The sequence below is a fragment of the Bos taurus genome, chromosome 4 (assembly GCF_002263795.3).
Source record: "Bos taurus isolate L1 Dominette 01449 registration number 42190680 breed Hereford chromosome 4, ARS-UCD2.0, whole genome shotgun sequence".
NCBI lineage: Eukaryota > Metazoa > Chordata > Mammalia > Artiodactyla > Bovidae > Bos > Bos taurus.
The window spans coordinates 59,191,520-59,216,065 of NC_037331.1; positions in this window are offsets into that span (position 1 = coordinate 59,191,520).

A 24,546-nucleotide genomic window follows, 5' to 3' on the forward strand; every position below is an offset into this window, starting at 1 on the left:
CCCAGAAGCTGATCACTTCTACTGACATTCTAGCAACCAGAACTTACTCATTTCACCTTCGTTGGAATGAAATTAAATCACTCAAACAATATACCCCTTAGAGATCTTTGGTAACAATTCCATTTTCCTTACTGCTTACAGTGTCAGCTACCCATTGGTTAAAAAAGAAAAGTCTTAGGCAAGTGTTATGTAGTCCTGGTCCAAACCCAGAGGTGTGAGGAATTCACGTGTGTTTCTTTAAGTTCAAAAGGAAAAAAAATAATTTTAATAATTTATTGTAGGCCACCTTGTTATCTATTCTGTTATATAAAATACATTCATATTTGAAGAGTCCCTCCTCCCAAAATAGTTATATTCTAAACTCAAATATTACTACTAAACACTTTTGATTCTATAAATAAGAATACATTTATAATATTTTCCTATGTATTTCTTTAGTGTCAACAATGAGATTATGGGAAATAAAATCGATATAGGCAACATATATTTCCTATATTATGTTTTCTACCACATCCCCTCCCTGGGGCATGGCATAAAAAGTTTTACTTTGAAGCAACTTAGAGCAAAAAAAAAAAAGAGAGAGAGAGAAAGAAACAGGGATACTTTTAGTATAGTATTACACTGGCAATTGACTTGGAGGTGATAATTCTAGTCCATATAAGTGTGCTGGAGTTTTGTAAATGTTTGATCTTGTTGCCTGTCCAGTGATGTGCATTCTCCTTTCTCTACTCACAACAAAGCCAAATGTTCTCTAGATCAATTAGAAGAAAATTTTATATCACAAGAAGACTAGACCTCTGAGTCCAGAGAAAAGGCTTAAACCCTTGAGGAGTCCCAGGGGAAAGGAGACAACTCTAGCTGCAGCCCAAACTCTACATCCACCATCCCTGACAAAGAGTGAATTAGGAGGATCAGTTTTGGTGGTCTGTTCATAAAGAAAGCACAGTGCAGCACAGTCTTAATTTCACGTGGATGTTTCCTTTGATGGATGGTATCATTCTGCCTTGCAATACTGAGTGACTACACAACTCCAATGTCTTTCTCTGTTCATAAGTTCGGCAAAAATTTTTTCTATATAAATTTCACAGTATCATTTGTTTAGTCTTAGCTATTGTTAAAAAGCAATCACATTTCTGAATATGATGTTTTCTTATACAGAAAATCAGGCAGTTTACTTCAATTCTTTATTATACATTTTGAGATTCAAGTAGATGGCTCTGCGTAAATAATATGTGTCTGTGCACACTACACTGACAACATTGTTGGATGAGAATAATTGTTCGCTTGTCAAAAGACTCAGGTTCATTCTAAACTCTCATTTAGTTGGCCAAGTAACCTTTAAATTCACTCCTTTCTCCTCAAAAGTGAGAAAACAGTAAAATATCACCTGCAGTGTCTAGAACTCCATGTTAACGTGAGATCAGTGGCGTAGCACATACCAAATGGGTTTTAAAGTGTTAAATTATACACTAATGGAAGGGATTAAAGGGTAATGGAGGGATTGCACTACATGGAATGTTTTAAACATAATTTTTCATCTAATGAATACTTAGAGTATCTCCAACATGCATGGCTTGTGAACCCTGAAAAGGAGTGAGAGTGTATAAGGGAAAGGGGTGGGTAAATTATTTGAGAAGCTCATGTTCCTTAACTCAAAGAACTTGTAATAAAATGGGAATCAGGACACAAAAATTAAAATCAAAATAACAATTTAAAGAAGCACAGGATTAGATGGTAAGAAACAGGGAGAGATAATTAGTGCTAAAAATATGTCTTTGGAGAGAGGTCTTAAGTAAGTGCTGGAAACCCCTCCAGGCCTTTAATCCTTTAATTAACATTCCCTGGTACATTAATACATTTTCAAATTTTAAAGTCTGTGTTTTTTTACAGAAGAAATACTTAAATATATTTTCGCAATTCAATAATCTACAGAGTACAAGGTTAAAATCCCACACTATTTCCCCACTACCCCCAATAAATGCCATTCCCAATCCTATCTCTCTCCCCAATAAATACCATTGTTAATAGTTTGGTGGTGTGTGTCCTAAAACTTTTTGTGCATTGATGCCACACGCATATGTAAAGCACAAGTTTGTAACATCAATGGTATCATGATTTATATGCTATTTTGAAACTTGCTCTTTTTTTTATTTAATAGTATATCTTCGCAATACCTCTACAGCAATACATGTAACTGTATCTTGTTCTTTGAAAGTGATTGCTGTTGTTTAGTTGCTCAGTCATGTCCGACTCTTTGTGACCCATGGACTATATTGTCGATGGAATTCTCTAGGCCAGAATACTGGAGTGGTAGACTTTCCCTTCTCCAGGGATCTTCCCAACCTAGGGATCAAACCCAGGTTTCCTGCATTGCAGGCAGATTCTTTACCAGCTAAGCCACAAGGGAAGCCTCCATTTAGAGATTTCTAATTGTCCCATCTTAACCACCATGAAGTACCACTGTCTCAGACTCACAGGATGATTGGTTTGTCAGCATGAGATATCCCATGACATCACAGCAGACCAGGGCACCCACTCTACATACAGGAGGTAAAGAAGCCCATGACCAGAGGGTACACTGGTTGTATTACATACTGTAGCACCCAGAAGTAGCTGCCCTGAGAACATATCCGAGCAGCCTCTTTACACACAGTTGAAGGACTGTCTTGGAGACAATCCTCTGTGAGGATAGAGTATGTTTTTTCTGGAAGCAGTATGCACACTGAATCAAGGGCAACATAGAACTATATCTTCAGTAGGAAGAATATATGGTCTGAGAGCCAAATGTTTACCATTTAGACACCACAACTCAAGGAAGACCTCAAATACCTTATCTTATATAAATGATCAAATCTTTCCCACACACCCCTAGCCTGATGTACAGCCGGAGCTCATCCTCTGTGTTCTAATCCTAGGTCTCTGTCCATCTACAGGTATTCTCAGACTTCCATTCCCTGTTTCCAGGACACTGCTGCTGCTGCTGCTGCTACTAAGTCACTTCAGTTGTGTCCAACTCTGTGCGACCCCATAGACAGCAGCCCACCAGGCTGCCCCGTCCCTGGGATTCTTCAGGCAAGAATACTGGAGTGGGTTGCCATTTCCTTCTCCAATGCATGAAAGTGAAAAGTGAAAGTGAAGTCACTCAGTCGTGTCCGACTCTTAGCGACCCCATGGACTGCAGCCTACCAGGCTCCTCCGCCCATGGGATTTTCCAGGCAAGAGTACTGGAGTGGGTTGCCATTGCCTTCTCTGTGCCAGGACACTAGGAATTTTTAACTTCTTTGCACTATGTACAGAGTGTGAAGAGCGTAGACATTTCCCTAAGGACTATCTGCATTGCCACCTCCTAATGCCAAGCTTTTTAGCTACTCTGGTATGATGTTGGAAGTGACCTCATGCCAAATACCAGGCTATGACTTCATAGTAGGACATGATCCTGATGTTCTCAAGAGATTCGATACCAATTTGCATGTTTTATGCCCTTCCAACCTTGTAGATCAATTCTGGACTTAGAGTGGATTAGGTCTGAAGTCTAATCTCCTTGTCTTCCTGTTTCTCCTGGGAGGGAGTAGTAATAGGCTTTTTATTCTCTTTCATTTCTTTCCTAGCTGACACACATTTTGCCTACTTAACGGTCAGACATAGAGAAGTAGATAGGTCTCCATTATGATAGACCTAAATATGTTATCCCTATGATACTTAAATTTATAGAGTTTTCAATTGCATTTCTAGTCATGTCCTATTCTCACCAGCTCTAGGCAGAATTAATTGTTATGACATCTCTCACAGCACCTTATTCATATTTTTATTTTATTATTTAGCACACTGTCATTATAACTAGCTGCATGTTTGCCTTCCCCTGTGACTGTGACACCCTCTAGGACAGAGACTGAATTTTACTCACCTCTTTACTTCCCAAAACCTATCCCAGGGCCTGACATAGAGTAGGTATTCAATGAGTCTCTGTTCAACCTGTGAGCTGACTTAGTTGGAGATGAGGCTTCGTGTGAAGGAAAAATGAAAGGGAAATAAACTTAGAAAGAAAATTTGTAATCAAAAAAAGAAAAAAAAAAAAAAAAAAGCGGTAATTTGTTTATGGAGTGCCTGATTTTAGATTTTAGATTTTAGTGCCTGTTAATCCTCTAACACATATAAATTTCATTTCAGAGAATGAATGTTTCTAAAGATTTTCAGTGAGTGATAAATGCATTCTGAAAAATAAAAGCATCACTAGAGATCTCCTGTAAACAGTGTATCTGTAGTTAACAATGTTGTATTGTTCACTTACAAATTTAAGAGGACAGTTTGCATGTGAAATGTTCTTACCAAAGTTTAAAGAGAGAAACAGTTCAGAAAGAGAACACATTTGCAATAAAACCAGATCTGTTACCAAAATAATTAATAAAATAAATTTTCAGCACTGAAAAAAAAAACCCACAGATATCACCAAAGATATTAAAGTATTTTGATAGTTTAATAACATATATTTGGATAATTATTTAAAACATCCTGATAAATTTTTATTTTCATTTAATTTATTGTGCCTTTTTAATTTATTTTATTTTTTCACATGTCAAGGAGCATCAGTCTCAGAATATGAGGGAAAAAAGTGCAAAGTCATCTGACCTCTGCCCCACTTGGATGTCCATTATCACAAGTAGATGCTTTAGATAATTTTCTTAAATAGATTTTGAACATATTTATTATAAATTATTTTGATCATTTCTAGAATTTTTTTTATAAGAAGGCATACAAATTTATCAAAATAACCAGATAGGACATAGTTCAACAACACTACTACATATAAATAACATCATAAATGTATTTACCATGCAACTATGACATGCCTTTATAGTAATACTAACTCCATGAAAATCTATAAAGAATATAACAATCTACAGTGGTATTACAGACATCATTGCTTACATGAAAATACACTGTCTACGTTTGTCATAGATTTCCTTCCAATGAAAAAAAGCATCTTTTGTTTTTATGGCTGCAGTCACTGACCGCAGTGATTTTGGATCCCAAGAAAATAAAATCTATCACTATTTCCACCTTTTCCCCATCCATTTTCTGTGAAGTGATGGGACGAGATGCCACAATCGTAGCTTTTTGAATGTTTAGTTTCAAGTCAGTTTTTTCACTCTCCTTTCACCTTTGCTTTTAGACAGTTTCCACTGAGGAGATAATAGAGTAAAATGTACGCTTGTTTGAAGCAATCATGGATCTTGAAATATTTTGGTTTCCCAAGTTGCATATCATTTTGCATCTTTTCATCTGCAGGTATAAATCTGGAAATCTCTGCACACACTGGGATATCACTGTGTAATACCAAAACCTATCAAGGCCTCTTTTATAGCAGAAGTTTAACTCTCTATGGCATCAATTTTGTCAAGAATATTCTGTCTTTTCCCACTGTGCTATATTGCTTCAGAGAACTGATTCTGGAGGCAAGTTATCCAAACTAGATAAACGGCCTACATTTGTTTTTTCCCAAACGAACAATACCCACAAGGACTACAACAGAAAAATATCAGTAAGTATTCCAAGGTCAATTTCTCTTTTCACTGTACATATAAAAATATACAACATGTCCATTTAAAATAAATAGAATGTGTAACACACAGGATAGCTTGGTATTGTTTTAAAAGTGTACATAGGGCTACCATTCATGAAGTATCTATTTGCAACTGGCTGTTTTCATTCATCATTAGATTTTGAGATTGAGCCACATCAGTACTCATCTATTTCATTCATTTTAATAACTATATATTATCAATTATAAAAATATGTTTTTAATCTATTTCTTAATGAAGGATTAATTCTATTTTTTAAGTATTATAAACAAAGATTCAACAAATCCATTTTTTAATTTATACACCTCAAAAGAAATTAAAGGAATTTAAGATGCTTTTACTTCAGTCTATCCTATGTCACTTCTTAAACTATTTCAGTTTGATTTTTGATTCCTCGATAACTTCTCTCAAGTTAGCTTTTTCAGAATGCTAGTGTGTATTTAATCTTAACAATACAATACACTTGTCAATTTATTTTTCAGTATTGTTTTTTGCATCCCACTCATCTTTCTGGGCTTCCCAGGTGGCTCAGTGGTAAAGAATCCATCTGCCAATGCTGGAGACATGTGTTTAATCCCTGGATCAGAAAGATCCCCTGAAGAAATAAACAGCAACCCATTCCATTATTGTTCCCTGGGAGATCCTGTGGACAGAGGAGCCTTCTCCTTCCCCTTCCCCTCCTCTTCTTCCAACTCCTTCTTCTTCTATTCAAGCCCAGTTTTGTATTTAACTTTTTTGGTTATGTTTATATTTTACCCAAAATGTATTTGCTGAGGGAGGGTTTCCCACAGCAATTTAGTCTAATATACTAACTGGAGGAACTCTCTGTTTCTCTTTGAATTCATGAATATTTAAGGCTAGTGATTTTCTTGGTTGGCTGCCTTAGTTAAAAAAAACAAAAACAAAAAACATTTTTTTAACTTAAAAGCATATCCTAATCTTTTAGCAATTTTAAGTATTTAAGGCTCCCATTACTAACGACCAATCTTTTTGACTCTGAGAAGAGCTGTAACTCCTTACCTTAAAGAAACTTGAGATAATTTTATTTTACAATATCATCTTCAACATCAAAAGTTTTCTTGAATGAATAAATTGATTTATAAATCAACATTTCATCTGTTTCCAAACATCAAGATGAGAGATTGATTTCTTAAAAATTCAGTTCCTCCTTTATCAAAGGATAAGGTTTGGACTCTGTTTTATTTTCCAATTTCTTATTTCCTCTCTTCTATCCACTTAAATGCCTTTCTATTTTTTCTTGGTTTTAATATTTTTCAATTCTTATAAACTTATAGAACCTAGACTGTATACTCTAATGCCATATATTTAAATTATTTTTCAGTGAGTTCTTAGCTTTATACTTTTGGTTCTATCTAAAATTATAACCTTTGTTTCTCTATTTCACAGCATTTAGAGAGAGAAGGAGGAAAGTAAGGGAAAATGTGGACCCACAATCTTCTAATTTTGACAGAATTGTTCCATCAATGCAGGCAAGAACTGCAAAAAGCATGGTATTTTAAAACTTTTTGTTTGTTTTAGTTTTAAACCAGTAGTACATGAAGATTGATGTTTCCCAGGTGGCTCAGTGGTAAGGAATCCTCCTACAATGCAGGAGATATGGGTTCAATCCCTGGGTCAGGAAGATCCCCTGGAGAAGGAAATGGCAACCCATTCCAGTATTTTTGCCTGAGAAATCCCATAGACAGGGGAGCCTGGTGGGTGACAATCCTTGGGGTCGCAAAAGAATTGAACATGACTTAGCAACTAAACAACAACAACATGAAGGCTAAGTCGCTCAGAAATGTATATTTTATTTCTAGGAAAACTTTTTAATCTGTCTTTCATATAATCAATTTCATTTATTTATTCAAATCATAAAAATGAATGATAATTCCCAGTATTTTCTGTTTCATGGTGGTGGTTTAGTTGCTAAGTTGTGTCCAACCCTTGCAACCCTATGGACTGTAGCCCACCAGGCTCCTCTGTCCATAGGATTCTCCAGGCAAAAATACTGGAGTGGGTTGCCATTTCCTTCTCCAGAGGGTCTTCCTGACCCAGGAATTGAACCCAGGTCTCCTGCATTGCAGATAGGTTCTGAACCAACTGAGCTACAAGGGAAGCCTTCTCTTTCATAAGCTATTCATACTGGATTCTATTCCCTCTTTTTACCAAAAACTTTTACAGTTTACAACTAGGGCACATAAACTTTTATCAGGCATTTTATAACAGCATATCTCAGAGTCAGATGCTCTGGAGCTTAGAAGAGAACAGAATGTGCAAGAATGCTCACTGATTATTAGTTGATGAGAAGTGTCATAATTTAAAAAGGGCCAATTAGCAAACCCCAATAAAGTTTTCAGAGGATCCATGAAAGTTAACCACGCTTGAATTCCTGCATAGAGTCACCTCACTTCAGTCAATGTATGTGCCTAAAAATCACATGTCCATTGAATATTTATAAATTATAGGATAAGTTTTCACAGACCTGAATTATCAATACAGATATACTTATCATCATTCCTCATTGGTTTGCTATTGACAATGGCGCAACTGACTGAAGTTTGGACTCTTCTGCTTTCTGCTTCTTTGTTGAACAACAAACTATGTAATGCCCCAAGGGAGACTATAACTTAAATGTACACTTTAAATTGTTTTGTGAAGCTAATAATTATTGATTAGGAAAGAAAGGTACATTTACAACATGGAAACAATTGTTAGAATGTTATAAGAAATTCCTCTGGAAAATCTGAGGTGAAGATGGTGGAAAGACTCCTTTGAGGGCAAGTTCTTTCATAATTATCTCACTAAACCTCCAGAGGGAATGATTCTTGTTCCCATTTAACAAATTAGGATTAAAAGTCTCAGAGAAGTTAATTGGCAGAGACAGCATTTGAATCCTTCTCTCAGACTCCCAACTCCAACTACTGCCTATTCTACAGTAGGTCTTAGTTTGACCCATATCTGTAAGCTCATTTTTAGCAGATCTAGAAGAGATTGTGAAAATATACAAGCATGTTACCTCATGGAATAGTACAGAGTCATGTGGATTGAGGCAGGCACCAAACTCCTCAAATATATAAAAAGTGTTATGTGTATTTTCTATTTATTATCATCATCTTTATTCAGAATTTGACTATATTTTACTTTAAACTGAGTCATTGCTGTCATTTTAAATAGTGTAGGAAGAAACACCTCCTTGCTAGTGCTGAATCATGAAAACTCCACTGTGTTACTTGTTCTCTGCTCAGTACATGTAGCTACCTCATGAGCCCTGCAATTTGCAGTCTTGCAGCTTTTTGTTGCTAATTAACCCCAGGAAACAAAAGACCAAGTGGTATGGTCTCCAGTCGCTCTGCATCTTATCCTTGACCCAATCTTAAACCCTAAAATTAGAAAGAATCCCTGGACTCTACAAACGCCTCCTGAATAGGCATCCTACTGGGTTTTGTTGTTGTTGTTCTTGTTTTCAATTTCCTCAGTATAGGAAGGCAAATTGGTCCTTGAGTTTGCCCACAGTTTTGATTAACTGAATTAAACAGCAACAATTTCTTGAATTTTTCTGGTATCTAATGGCACCCTTGACAAGTTTTTTGGATCAAATCCAGGCTTTCCTTTATTTTTTAAACAGTGTGTGGGGGTAAGGACTGAGGATGTAGGGAAGGAAGGGACAAGGAGTTAAATCTCCAGATAACCTTCAAACATCAATTAAGGTTTTTGTTAGTGACATGCACAAAGTTGGGTTTGTTTTGTTTTGCAATGTGCAAAACAAAGAAGATGGAATGGAATGTTTGAGATAATTTAGGCAATACTTAAATTTCAGACTAAAGTAGAAATAAAGACAATAGAGGAAATAATTTGATTAGGAAGACATAATATAGGAATGACCAACTAAACTTGGGTACTGAATGTGTGCACTGAGGATAAAGAAAAAGCAAGGAATATCTGGAATGTCATCCCTGGGAGCCAAAAAAAGGAAAAATAGCACTGACAGAGAAAGGAAACCAGAAGGAAAATTTCACCGGGGTACTAAGGAAGAATGAGCAGATAATTGTGTTGGATTCTAGCATCTCTTTTTTTTTTTTTTTTTAATTTTATTTTATTTTTAAACTTTACATAATTGTATTAGTTTTGCCAAATATCAAAATGAATCCACCACAGGTATACATGTGTTCCCCATCCTGACCCCTCCTCCCTCCTCCCTCCCCATACCCTCCCTCTGGGTCGTCCCAGTGCACTAGCCCTAAGCATCCAGTATCGTGCATCGAACCTGGACTGGCAACTCGTTTCTTACATGATATTTTACATGTTACAATGTCATTCTCCCAAATCTTCCCACCCTCTCCCTCTCCCACAGAGTCCATAAGACTGTTCTATACATCAGTGTCTCTTTTGCTGTCTCGTACACAGGGTTATTGTTACCATCTTTCTAAATTCCATATATATGCGTTAGAATACTGTATTTATGTTTTTCCTTCTGGCTTACTTCACTCTGTATAATAGGCTCCAGTTTCATCCACCTCATTAGAACTGATTCAAATGTATTCTTTTTAATGGCTGAGTAATACTCCATTGTGTATATGTACCACAGCTTTCTTATCCATTCATCTGCTGATGGACATCTAGGTTGCTTCCATGTCTTGGCTATTATAAACAGTGCTGCGATGAACATTGGGGTACACGTGTCTCTTTCCCTTCTGGTTTCCTCAGTGTGTATGCCCAGCAGTGGGATTGCTGGGTCATAAGGCAGTTCTATTTCCAGTTTTTTAAGGAATCTCCACACTGTTCTCCATAGTGGCTGTACTAGTTTGCATTCCCACCAACAGTGTAAGAGGGTTCCCTTTTCTCCACACCCTCTCCAGCATTTATTATTTGTAGACTTTTGGATCGCAGCCATTCTGACTGGTGTGAAATGGTACCTCATAGTGGTTTTGATTTGCATTTCTCTGATAATGAGTGATGTTGAGCATCTTTTCATGTGTTTGTTAGCCATCTGTATGTCTTTTTTGGAGAAATGTCTATTTAGTTCTTTGGCCCATTTTTTGATTGGGTCGTTTATTTTTCTGGAGTTGAGCTGTAGGAGTTGCTTGTATATTTTTGAGATTAGTTGTTTGTCGGTTGCTTCATTTGCTATTATTTTCTCCCATTCTGAAGGCTGTCTTTTCACCTTGCTAATAGTTTTCTTTGATGTGCAGAAGCTTTTAAGGTTAATTAGGTCCCATTTGTTTATTTTTGCTTTTATTTCCAATATTCTGGGAGGTGGGTCATAGAGGATCCTGCTGTGATGTATGTCGGAGAGTGTTTTGCCTATGTTCTCCTCTAGGAGTTTTATAGTTTCTGGTCTTACGTTTAGATCTTTAATCCATTTTGAGTTTATTTTTGTGTATGGTGTTAGAAAGTGGTCCAGTTTCATTCTTTTACAAGTGGCTGACCAGATTTCCCAGCACCACTTGTTAAAGAGATTGTCTTTAATCCATTGTATATTCTTGCCTCCTTTGTCGAAGATAAGGTGTCCATATGTGCGTGGATTTATCTCTGGGCTTTCTATTTTATTCCATTGATCAATATTTCTGTCTTTGTGCCAGTACCATACTGTCTTGATAACTGTGGCTTTGTAGTAGAGCCTGAAGTCAGGTAGGTTGATTCCTCCAGTTCCATTCTTCTTTCTCAAGATCGCTTTGGCTATTCGAGGTTTTTTGTATTTCCATACAAATTGTGAAATTATTTGTTCTAGCTCTGTGAAGAATACTGTTGGTAGCTTGATAGGGATTGCGTTGAATCTATAAATTGCTTTGGGTAGTATACTCATTTTCACTATATTGATTCTTCCAATCCATGAACATGGTATATTTCTCCATCTATTAGTGTCCTCTTTGATTTCTTTCACCAGTGTTTTATAGTTTTCTATATATAGGTCTTTAGTTTCTTTAGGTAGATATATTCCTAAGTATTTTATTCTTTCTGTTGCAATGGTGAATGGAATTGTTTCCTTAATTTCTCTTTCTGTTTTCTCATTATTAGTGTATAGGAATGCAAGGGATTTCTGTGTGTTGATTTTATATCCTGCAACTTTACTGTAGTCATTGATTATTTCTAGTAATTTTCTGGTGGACTCTTTAGGGTTTTCTATGTAGAGGATCATGTCATCTGCAAATAGTGAGAGTTTTACTTCTTCTTTTCCAATTTGGATTCCTTTTATTTCTTTTTCTGCTCTGATTGCTGTGGCCAAAACTTCCAAAACTATGTTGAATAGTAATGGTGAAAGTGGGCACCCTTGTCTTGTTCCTGACTTTAGAGGAAATGCTTTCAATTTTTCACCATTGAGGATAATGTTTGCAGTGGGTTTGTCATATATAGCTTTTATTATGTTGAGGTATGTTCCTTCTATTCCTGCTTTCTGGAGAGTTTTTATCATAAATGGATGTTGAATTTTGTCAAAGGCTTTCTCTGCATCTATTGAGATAATCATATGGTTTTTATTTTTCAATTTGTTAATGTGGTGTATTACATTGATTGATTTGCGGATATTGAAGAATCCTTGCATCCCTGGGATAAAGCCCACTTGATCATGGTGTATGATCTTTTTAATGTGTTGTTGGATTCTGATTGCTAGAATTTTGTTAAGGATTTTTGCATCTATGTTCATCAGTGATATTGGCCTGTAGTTTTCTTTTTTTGTGGGATCTTTGTCAGGTTTTGGTATTAGGGTGATGGTGGCCTCATAGAATGAGTTTGGAAGTTTACCTTCCTCTGCAATTTTCTGGAAGAGTTTGAGCAGGATAGGTGTTAGCTCTTCTCTAAATTTTTGGTAGAATTCAGCTGTGAAGCCGTCTGGACCGGGGCTTTTGTTTGCTGGAAGATTTTTGATTACAGTTTCAATTTCCATGCTTGTGATGGGTCTGTTAAGATTTTCTATTTCTTCCTGGTCCAGTTTTGGAAAGTTGTACTTTTCTAAGAATTTGTCCATTTCTTCCACGTTGTCCATTTTATTGGCATATAATTGTTGATAGTAGTCTCTTATGATCCTTTGTATTTCTGTGTTGTCTGTTGTGATCTCTCCATTTTCGTTTCTAATTTTGTTGATTTGATTTTTCTCCCTTTGTTTCTTGATGAGTCTGGCTAATGGTTTGTCAATTTTATTTATCCTTTCAAAGAACCAGCTTTTGGTTTTGTTGATTTTTGCTATGGTCTCTTTTGTTTCTTTTGCATTTATTTCTGCTCTAATTTTTAAGATTTCTTTCCTTCTACTAACCCTGGGGTTCTTCATTTCTTCCTTTTCTAGTTGCTTTAGGTGTAGAGTTAGGTTATTTATTTGACTTTTTTCTTGTTTCTTGAGGTGTGCCTGTATTGCTATGAACTTTCCCCTTAGGACTGCTTTTACCGTGTCCCACAGGTTTTGGGTTGTTGTGTTTTCATTTTCATTCGTTTCTATGCAAATTTTGATTTCGTTTTTGATTTCTTCTGTGATTTGTTGGTTATTCAGCAGCGTGTTGTTCAGCCTCCATATGTTGGAATTTTTAATAGTTTTTCTCCTGTAATTGAGATCTAATCTTACTGCATTGTGGTCAGAAAAAATGCTTGGAATGATTTCTATCTTTTTGAATTTACCAAGGCTAGCTTTATGGCCCAGGATGTGATCTATCCTGGAGAAGGTTCCATGTGCGCTTGAGAAAAAGGTGAAATTCATTGTTTTGGGATGAAATGACCTATAGATATCAATTAGGTCTAACTGGTCTATTGTATTGTTTAAAGTTTGTGTTTCCTTGTTAATTTTCTGTTTAGTTGATCTATCCATAGGTGTGAGTGGGGTATTAAAGTCTCCCACTATTATTGTGTTATTGTTAATTTCTCCTTTCATACTTGTTAGCATTTGTCTTACGTACTGTGGTGCTCCCGTGTTGGGTGCATATATATTTATAATTGTTATATCTTCTTCTTGGATTGATCCTTTGATCATTATGTAGTGACCTTCTTTGTCTCTTTTCACAGCCTTTGTTTTAAAGTCTATTTTATCTGATATGAGTATTGCTACTCCTGCTTTCTTTTGGTCCCTATTTGCATGGAAAATCTTTTTCCAGCCCTTCACTTTCAGTCTGTATGTGTCTCCTGTTTTGAGGTGGGTCTCTTGTAGACAACATATGTAGGGGTCTTGTTTTTGTATCCATTCAGCCAGTCTTTGTCTTTTGGTTGGGGCATTCAACCCATTTACGTTTAAGGTAATTACTGATAAGTATGTTCCCGTTGCCATTTACTTTATTGTTTTGGGTTCGAGTTTATACACCGTTTTTGTGTTTCCTGTCTAGAGAATATCCTTTAGTATTTGTTGGAGAGCTGGTTTGGTGGTGCAGAATTCTCTCAGCTTTTGCTTGTCTGAAAAGCTTTTGATTTCTCCTTCATACTTGAATGAGATCCTTGCTGGGTACAATAATCTGGGCTGTAGGTTATTTTCTTTCATCATTTTAAGTATGTCTTGCCATTCCCTCCTGGCTTGAAGAGTTTCTATTGAAAGATCAGCTGTTATCCTTATGGGAATTCCCTTGTGTTGGATTCTAGCATCTCTTTCAGAGGTCAGACTTGAGTTCAGGAGGTGACTACAGCTGAGAATGAAATGATGGCCACTAAATCCATGACCTGAGGAGAACTCTGACCTGAGCATGCTGAGTAAGAAAGAGAGGACTAAGACATAAGTCTTGGGGTTTCAGAATGAAGTAGAAAAAGGGAAAAAGAAAAAGAAATAGCCAAAGGAGTAGAAGAAGCAGCAAAGTGAAGACTCATAAAAGTCAGAAGTGGGAAGAATTTCCCAAAGGAATACATCATGTAAGGAACTGAATATTGCAGAAGCTCTAGAAATGTTTCCCAGGAGATTGCTTTTGCATTTAAAATTTAGACTTTTTTTTTCAGAGTTATAAGTGTTATGATTATCCAAACAATCATACCAATAAGCGAGTGATAGGAAGACTTCTCAAATTTCATTACTTCAACATTTTTGAATACGGGAGAGCTGAGCAAACTATATACATTGTATTAACTCAACCTTGGAGAAACACAAGAACTTCAACTAATGAAAAATATGTAAATTCACCTCATTACATTTTAGTGTTAAGTGAATACACTGAGTAATGTCCCATAAATGTACTATGCAAATTTGGAAAAGGTTTACAATTTGTTCCTAATGGTAATATAGAAAAATTAATTCTTAATTGCAATACCTAAGGCTCTAAGGACAAGAATTGGCTTCCCCATAGTTTTTAATGGAGGCATAAATAATCTTAATTTTGTGCACTTCTAACCTGTGAAATGGAATTCATTTATGTAAATAATCTATGTAATTTTTAAATAATATTTCCAGTAATAATGGCAGAATACATGGATGTTAACCCAGGTAGAATGATCTATTGTCCCATCTTGACCCAATATTATACTGTGCTTCTCAACACAAACTACTCAGTGCACATAAAATAAAATTAAAATTACCCATAACACCTAAATGAGGACAAGGCCCAGGGATCCCTAATAGAAATTTTCCCTAAGCCCCAAACTCCCACCAAATAAGAAAGTCAGCTTTTTCTTCTTTTCTTTTTCCCTCTGCACTCAGCCACCATCCCAAAGAGTGAAGAAAGATCTGTCCACATGGCAACAGAAATTATACTTTTATACTGCTATGAAAAATATGCATGCATGGAGCTTGTGATCACAGGTCATTTACATTAAAAAACTTGAATATTGTTGAGCTTTTATAAAAGCTCTCTAATAAAATAAAGAGAACTCGGGAGGACTTGGGAGAATCAGTCAACTTGATTTACTACAGATTGTTTACCTAGTCCAGGAGCAGGGGTGATACCTGCTCAGGATATTTATAAGGTAATTTTAAAGAAGTGTGATCAATCTGATACAAAAATCTCATGACTACATCATGTTTGGATACTATTGATTCCATTAAAATATTTAGGATAGCAGAGCTATTTTCATATTTGAAAATAGCTAGTGAAATCTATTTTAATAAGATTTATAACAGTCACAGACTAAATTTATAGCATCCCATTGTAAATAAGGAGTTGCTATGTATATATATTTTTTTGATTGGATACACTTAAAAGTTCTTTGTTAAATTTTACATTTCAACCGGGAATTTTAAGTTTTCATTTACATGCTACACACGAAAGTAGTTGTAACATCTAAGTCATCATAAAAAACAAAGCTAAGTCATTTCTAGAATGAAAAATCAGGATGTCTCCAAAAGGCATCTAGAAATAATTAATGTGCTTTCTAAAACATGATTCTGTCCTATTTCACTTACATCAAATCTGTGGCAGACAATATTTGAGAAAAGGATTTGTTATTTAAATTTTTTTTCTCAAATCTTTAACATACACCTTGCATTTACTTTAAAATTTTTAGGAAGCTGGAGTCCGTAACATAAAGATTATGTATTATTTAATTACACATGAAAAACAATTCATAAAATATTCTGGCTCTTAGAAAATACTTCAGGTATTTTACAAGAAACAATATAGTTAGAGTACCAAAAATATATACAACTGCAGAAGCAATTAAAATCAGTAATAAAAATCAAACATAAAGTCAGTGTACCATGCCAAAGGCCTTTTGAAATAAAAGAGCTTTAAACCTACAGAACATAAAAGGAGGCTAATTCAGTGGTTGTCCTCGATTGAAAAGAGAGGACGTTCCACAGCCCTAGGCTAGCAGACAGAAATTCTTGAGCATGTGCTGGTAAGTTTCAGAATGAAAATTATCTTGCCCTGAAAGTTCACAAGTTCTTTAATATTTGTCTTTTCAAGACACTTTAGTTAGAGAATAGTGTCACCAAAGAGATCTTAACAATAAGGGCCAATTACAAACAGAGAAGTATACTGTTTTTCTACTACCATATTAGTCTCTTAACATTCTGGAGAACAAAGACATTTTTTTAAAAAATTATTCACAGTTTGTACTTCTAACATCAGTCAAGGTCCTTGAGAAAGTTAAAAAAAAAAAAAGCACTTGCAGATAAAATGGACAAATAGAAGATAGTTTTGAGCAAACCAAAACTACATCTTTCTAGGAAAAACAAAAGTAAATGAAAAGCATTTTAATATGCATGACTTTCTGACTGGGTAGAAAAATGCATTTGTCAGGAATGAACCAAAAGAAGATCTTCATATATTTGCTGCCAAAATTTTAGAATACTGCTTTAAAACAGAGAGGACAGAGTCTACTTAATCTTTATAAAAACCAAACTGCCCGCTTCTTTATACAAATGGCCAAATGTCTCTCTAGGACTCTGATCTCAGTGCTAATTCATTGGATCAAGTATAAAATTCTTATTCCCCTACAATTATGAACTCCAAGCCATAATGATTTTAAATGGCTTGGCATATGGTTAAGATATGAAAAATGGAAAACAGGCACTTTTGCCACCAAGAGCATATATTCAAGTGTATTTTGAGCAGATATACTCTGCTGAGTATATTTTTAGTTTTTCTAGCATAGGTGTGTTTGAAGAAAAAACTTCACATCTCTTTTCCACCTAATCAGAGGAGGCTCTGTGAAATTCACAAGGATGAAAGAGAGAAAAAGAACGCTCATAGATAGGAGAAAAGTTTTCTGTTTCTTTTCCTCTTACATTAGCAGAGAAGTTGAAAAGATAAAAAGTGAGAACCTGTAAAGGATAGAGGAAGCAAAGCAGTTTACCTAAAAAAAAAATTACTTAAAAAAAATTTAAGGTCAGAGAACAACTCCTGCCTGCTAACTACTCTTGATCTAGCTCTATGTCCACACTATACTTTTGACAACAGCCTGATGCTGACAGCTTCTGTCAACCACTGTCAATATCACATACTGGCCCTAAACATGGTACAGAGCATAATCTGTGCCAGCACCATAGGACCAAAGAAAAATATTATGCAATATGTTTGACCTGACGTATATTTTCATATATATTTTATCTAAACTATTCTCTGTTTGTCTTAATTCTAAAAGTAGAGTAAATGTTTGATGTCAATATCACCTTAAAAATCCAAAATTGTCAACTTGGCGTGTATTTGAGGGGCTGCTGTTATGTTGGTCTGACAGATTTTCCTCACATCTTAGTCTCTTTCATGTTTTGATGAGGAAAAAGTAACTACAACAAAGTGCTTACATAATATTTTTATTGTCATCCTAGCCTTAACTCCAGAGAAAGCAATGGCAACCCATTCTGGTACTCTTGCCTGGAAAATCCCATGGATGGAGGAGCCTGGTAGGCTGCAGTCCATGGAGTCGCTAAGAGTCAGACACGACTGAGCAACTTCACTTTCACTTTTCACTTTCATGTACTGGAGAAGGAAATGGCAACCCACTCCAGTGTTCTTGCCTGGAGAATCCCAGGGACGGCGGAGCCTGGTGGGCTGCCATCTATGGGGTCGCACAGAGTCGGACACAACTGAAGTGACTTAGCAGCAGCAGCCTTAACTCTATTTACATTCAAATTTTATCACAAATAATAAGTTGGCTTTATATTCCAATAAGCCCTTCAGCTCATTCTGAAACCTTTTGGTACATCAACATTTTGAGAGAGCTAGCTTATAATCTTTAATCCTTTATACATTTAAAATGTTATAAAGGGTTTTTATAATTACCAAAGTTAGGCTCTGAAAGCCCAAAAGATCACAAACCCACGTTCAAGTATGTGTATATATATTTCATTGTGTATCAGTGTCACAATGGAATGGAAAAAGCATTGACCTAAGGGTGGGGACACTTGCTTCTGCCATTGACTCCTAACTGCTGAGAAGATCCAAACAACACTGAACAAGTCCATGGGTGGTATTTTTGCAGCCTACAGAGGTGAGACTGCAAGGAGATCCAGCCAGTCCATTCTAAAGTAGATCAGCCCTGGGATTTCTTTGGAGGGAATGATGCTGAAGCTGAAACTCCAGTACTTTGGCCACCTCATGCGAGGGGTTGACTCATTGGAAAAGATTCTGATGCTGGGAAAGATTGGGGGCAGGAGGAGAAGGGGACAATAGAGGATGAGATGGCTGGATGGCATCACTGACTCCATGGATGTGAGTCTGAGTGAACTCCGGGAATTGGTGATGGACAGGGAGGCCTGGCATGCTGCCATTCATGGGGTCGCAAAGAGTCAGACACGACTGAGCGACTGAACTGAACTGAACTGAACTGAACAGAGGTGAGAGTCACCTCCTAGAATTTGCTGTGCATATCTGCAAAACTACATTCAGTAGTCCCATCTAATGAATCCTGTAACTTTAAGACATTGCAAACTTTGCTGTGATTCAATTCCTTCAGAAAAGGGAGTAGAGAATACTGAAAGTTTCTGCTAGCTTCTGAACTGTAGATTTTTATGATACTCGATGGTCTCCTCTAATGGCTTAGAAGCCATTAGAAATGCCTCATGTTTTCCTTATGGTTCTCTGAAGAGTCGGGAGTACTCAGTGCCTAACTTACACATGACTTTGCCTGCGTGGTCAGTCGTGTCCAACTTGTCGGCACCCCATGGACTGTAGCCCACCAGGCTCCTCTGTCCATGGGATTTTCCAGGCAAGAATAATGGAGTGGGTTGCCATTTCCTTCTCCAAGATGTGGCTTTAGCAGTTGTATTTCAAAGGCAGGAGTTGGCCAATTGAGTAACTGAAGTTAACAAAGAGTCTGGGTCAAGAAATAGTTTTAGCTAGGGAAGTTTTCAAAGAGTGAAAGAAAACACTGCTGTAAAAGAACATTACTGTAAAAGAACAAAGAATAGGACATTTTAAGGATAAAACACATTAATTGGCTTTTTTGGTGCTCACTTACTAATTCAGGCACGTACACTTTTGTTTAGGTGAATTTTATTCTTATAGGGCGTTTCTTGTCACTCTTAGAATTGGCTTCAGAATTAGCTAACATTAACAAACTCAAACGTCTCATGATAAAGTGTCAAGTCCAAAGAAGGAAATGCTTTAAACTATTTGAATTGCTTCGGGTGTATAATTGTATTTCTCAAAAACATTGAGAATTTTCCACATTATGAGACACATGACCAAGAGATCTCAGGAAACACTTTTGGAAACTGCTTGATTATAACTTAAACTCCTTTCTGAAAAACAGAAAAGATTAATTATTGTTTGGCCTTTTCTTTAAGAGAAAATGTAAATCTGATTCTAAAGTTCTACAGATGTGTTTCCTCTCAACAGTATGTCAAATACTAGATGGTACAATTTAAAGAAACTCTAAAGTAAAAGCTGGCACTGCAGAATTCAGTCATTAATTGGCAAAGCTCACTGAACACGAGATGACAATTGAGACAATTAAGAAAAGCTTTCAACATTTTGAGCCAAAATTATTTAAACCTAGATTTTCATACATAGCTGAAACAAATTTGAAGGCAAATTAGGACTTTATAGATAAGCAAAAGACAACACATTATTTCCCAGGCTCATTTCCAAAAAAAAAAAAAAGAAGGAAAATGCCAACAAAACGAGAAGGAGATCCAAGAAAAAGGAAGTATTGGGAATCAAAATAACTATACAGAATACATTAAAAAGAAGTCTCAGTGTGACAGTGGAGCAAGTGTTTGAGAAAGCAGTTTTTCTTTGTTAGAACAGAAAGTCAGAGAGATCAAAGATTGTCTTCAAGAAGAAAGCAGATATGATTGGGATTACATAAACTACGTAGGATCTTAATGGTAAAATGAAGGGATATTTGACAAAGGAAAAGAAAAGACAATTAGGAAAGCAAAAAGCTGTGTATTAAACTCATGGTTCAACAATGAACAAATGTAAAATATGGCATAATTTGGCAGTTGCTATGCTGTGAAAACGGAGAAGGCAATGGCACCCCACCCCAGTACTCTTGCCTGGAAAATCCCATGGATGGAGGAGCCTGGTGGGCTGCAGTCCATGGGGTCGCTAAGAGTCGGACACGATTGAGCGACTTCACTTTCACTTTTCACTTTCATTTATTGGAGAAGGAAATGGCAACCCACTCCAGTGTTCTTGTCTGGAGAATCCCAGGGATGGAGGAGCCTGGGCTGCCGTCTATGGGGACACACAGAATCGGACACAACTGAAGCGACTTAGCAGCAGCAGCAGCAGGATGGTGTGAAAAAAGTGAATTTTATCATGACACTTGGAATAATCTCTTCCAGCAGCACTGGTTTAGTGGCCTAAGAAAATATTTTGTTGGCAATGTGTAAGTAATGCCATAACAATAGAAATGGAGTTTATAGCAGAATTTGACAGATGAGTAGAAATTCCAAATTCCTCACTTTGTAATGTTGAGATTCAAGAGACACTCCAATATATATTGATATAAAGAATCAAGGGTTAGTGTTATTTTAATTGAAGTATAGTTGCTGTACAATATTATATGTTACAGGAGTCCAGTATTAGTGATTCACAAATTTTAGAGTGTTAGTTTTTCTAATTATGTAGCAGAAATAAAAATTAGTAATTAACAAATAAAATTGGGAGATGAGGAAGAGAGGGGATAGTAAATCTCTTCTGTCATAGTGAGAAGATATTAGATTTTATCCAAATTATTGAATGAATAAATAGCTGTATGAGAATAGTATTTAGTGTTTTGAGGCTAACTGCCAGAAGTGTAAACCTATAAGGTTAAAAAGATTACTTACATGATATACAACTGAGGGTTGAGAAGAAAAGAAAAGGGATAATTTTACTTGTTTAAATTTATTTCAAATATGTGTAATATTTTATGATATAATTTTAACTGAAAAATGTCTGTATAATACGATCTCAACTCCTGATATAAATCTTTCTTTAGTGTAAACAGTGCCCTTAGTCCTTTAGATGGATGGTCATAATCTAGAATCATTTTTGTGGACTTACTTTTCCTGCTGTTTATAAGACTGTGGTTGATTTTATTAGCCAGTATGATATTCACTCTACTGAGAACTTTGAGATACACTCCTGTTTTAGTGCCCTGTCATAAAAATATCTTTGTCTCATAGATAAACTGTGTCTTTTCTTTCTCAAGAAAATAAAAATTGTGAGGCCTTTAGCTCCCAAGAAACTTAAAGCCGTTGCTCATCAATTACCTAAGAGTACTAGGTAGCTGTAAGCTCGCCTAGGTGCCTTAACTTTCATATCATCTTTTTTCTGGTTTTATTCCTTTTACTCCCATTGACAAATAAGGCATTTTGAAAGCTTCCTTAAGTGCTTGAATTTGTGGAAATCTTACTGATGTTAAATACACAAAAAATTATTAGTTTTACTGGTGGCTCTGGTAGGAGACCCATTTCAATCCTTGGGTCAGGAAAATACCCTGGAGAAGGAAATGGCAGCCCTCTCCAGTATTTTTGCCAGAGAAGTCTTATGGACAGAGGAGCCTGGTGGGCTACAGTCCATGGGGTTGCAAAAGAGTCATACATGACTTAGCAACTAAACAACAACAACAAATCATAACAAAGGTTTATTCCAATCATAACTGTATCCACATTTTCCCCTAACACATTTTAACTTAATCCTACCAATTAGGTATAATGTATATCCACATCTCTACCAGAGTGCTATGTATGTCACAGGTGCCCAAAAAACATTTCCACGTTGAACTGATTTAATCATGGTTACCACTGTTTTTCAATTTATGGTCAGCAGTAAAAATGTTTCCCAAGTTACATATAAACAAAAGAAGAGTGTTTTACCTCTTAGCTACTTTTATATGTGCTAATAAAATTCTCCTGAAAGAAACAAGGCAAATATAAAAGACTAGCTTGTGATTCATAAACATATAATATTGCAGTTGCCGTTCGCTGGATTACTTTAAATGCAGTTTTGACTTCTAGAAGTGAGGATGTAATATGGACAATAAAAATCCTTCTGATATAATCTATCATGAATGATATACATTAGTGAGATGCCTTTTTTCTACAAACTACATCTAAGAAATATCTGAAGCTAAACAGAGACGAGAGGGAAAAAACCCACAAAATTCTAAAATCCTTTGAGAAAAATCAATTTCTACATCTTTAATTTAGAGCCCAATCTGCCGAAACACTCACTAGCCTCACAAATGGAAGTTTGTATTCAAGGCTTATTGAGCAGAGATGTTTTCCTGTTTCACCTCAGTCATAGAAGTACTTTGAAAAAATGACATTGTATCATTAATTCATAGTGAAGGATCAGTGCTTCAGTATCACTCAGATCTTTCTTTTTCTCAGAGACAGGCACACCAATGTCCCTTAACATCCTGGGAAGGTGATGATATCAACAGAGTAGGATATTTTGTTTGTTTGTTTGTTTGTAGAGGTACAAGGTAAGTCTGGTCCATGGTATGATATGGAAACCACAGGCTGGCACACCTGTCCTCAAATTTTACACCCACCAGCCTGAAGCACAACATAGGAAGTTCCCACTATACAGTTAGGTCTGGAAAACAAATTTATTGTTCCCAAAGTGGAAAGTGGGGGTGGGGGAGGAAGGGATAAATTAGGAGTTTGGGATTAGCAGATATTTGTTGTTCAGCCACTAAGTCATGTCCGATTCTTTGCAACCCCATGGACTGCAGCATGCCAGGCATCCTTATCCTTCACCATCTCCCAGAACCTGATCAAACTCATGTCCATCGAGTCAGTGATGCCATCCAACCGTTTCATTTTCTGCCATTCCCTTCTCCTCCTGCCTTCAATCTTTTCCAGTATCAGGGTCTTTTCCAATGATTTGGCTCTTTGCATCAGGTGGCCAAAGTATTAGAGTTTCAGCTTTAGCAGACACAAACTACCATATATAAAATAGATAAACAAAAGGTCCTACTGCATAGCACAGGGTACTATATTCAGTATTTTGTAGTAAACTATAATGGAAACGAATCTGAAGAAGATATATATATATATTATATATATATGATATGATATATGTGTGATATAAAAGATATATATATGATATGTATAACTGAATCACTTTGCTGTACACAAGAAACTAATACAACATTATCAATCAACTATACTTCAATAAAAAATAAATAAAATGTATGATTAAAAAATTAAGTTAGTTCTTTAGGTCCTGGCATCATCAGCGAAAGGCTGAAATTAATATAATAGTCGCTTTCCTGAGATACCATATTTAGATATTGGCAGCCATTGACATAAATATATGCATTTGAAAAGATATCAAGCAACCGGTAGACATTAAAAATAAGAAAAAGGGTAGGGATTTTTCTCCTGGTGTGAAGGAAGCAGGATAAGTATGACAGCAGAGAGGAAAGACCCAGGGATGGGACAGAATGAAGAGCCATGAGCCACTTTAAGAAGTGAGAGACACTGAAAAGAGGGAGAAGAGCCAAGAGGGAAGGGGAAGTAGCTTGATTCCTAAACATTTCAGATTTTTCTGTGGTCCCTCATGCATATTGAAATATAAAATGGTAAATGAAAGGTAAAACTGATCATAGAACACAGTAGAATTTGATTAGAATTTGTAGCTTATTATAATGCAGAGGAAGGCGGAGCACCAAAGAATTGATGCCTTTGAACTGTGGTGCTGGAGAAGACTCCTGAGAGTCCCTTGGACAGCAAGGAGATCAAACCAGTCAATCTTAAGGGAAATTAACCCTAAATACTTGTTGGAAGGACTGATGCTGAAGCTGAAACTCTAGTATTTTGGTCATCTGATGAGAACAGCTAACTCATTAGAAAAGTCCCTGATGTAGGGAAAGATTGAGGGCAGGAGGAGAAGAGGGCATCAGAGGATGAGATGACTGGATGGCATCACCGATGCAATGGACATGAACTTGGCAAACTTTGGGAGATGGTGAGTGACAGGGAGGCCTGGCGTGCTGCAGTCCATGGGGTTGCAAAGAGTCAGACACGACTGGGCAACTGAACAACAAAGACCTAAAGCAGGAAGATAAATCACAATCATTTGTAAGCAACAGCCATTTACTTTTTCTTGAGGAAACACTTTTTGACCAGAGCAAGACAACCCCTAAGAGAAAATAGTCATACAGAATGATCAATTCTGAGTGAACTTCTAAA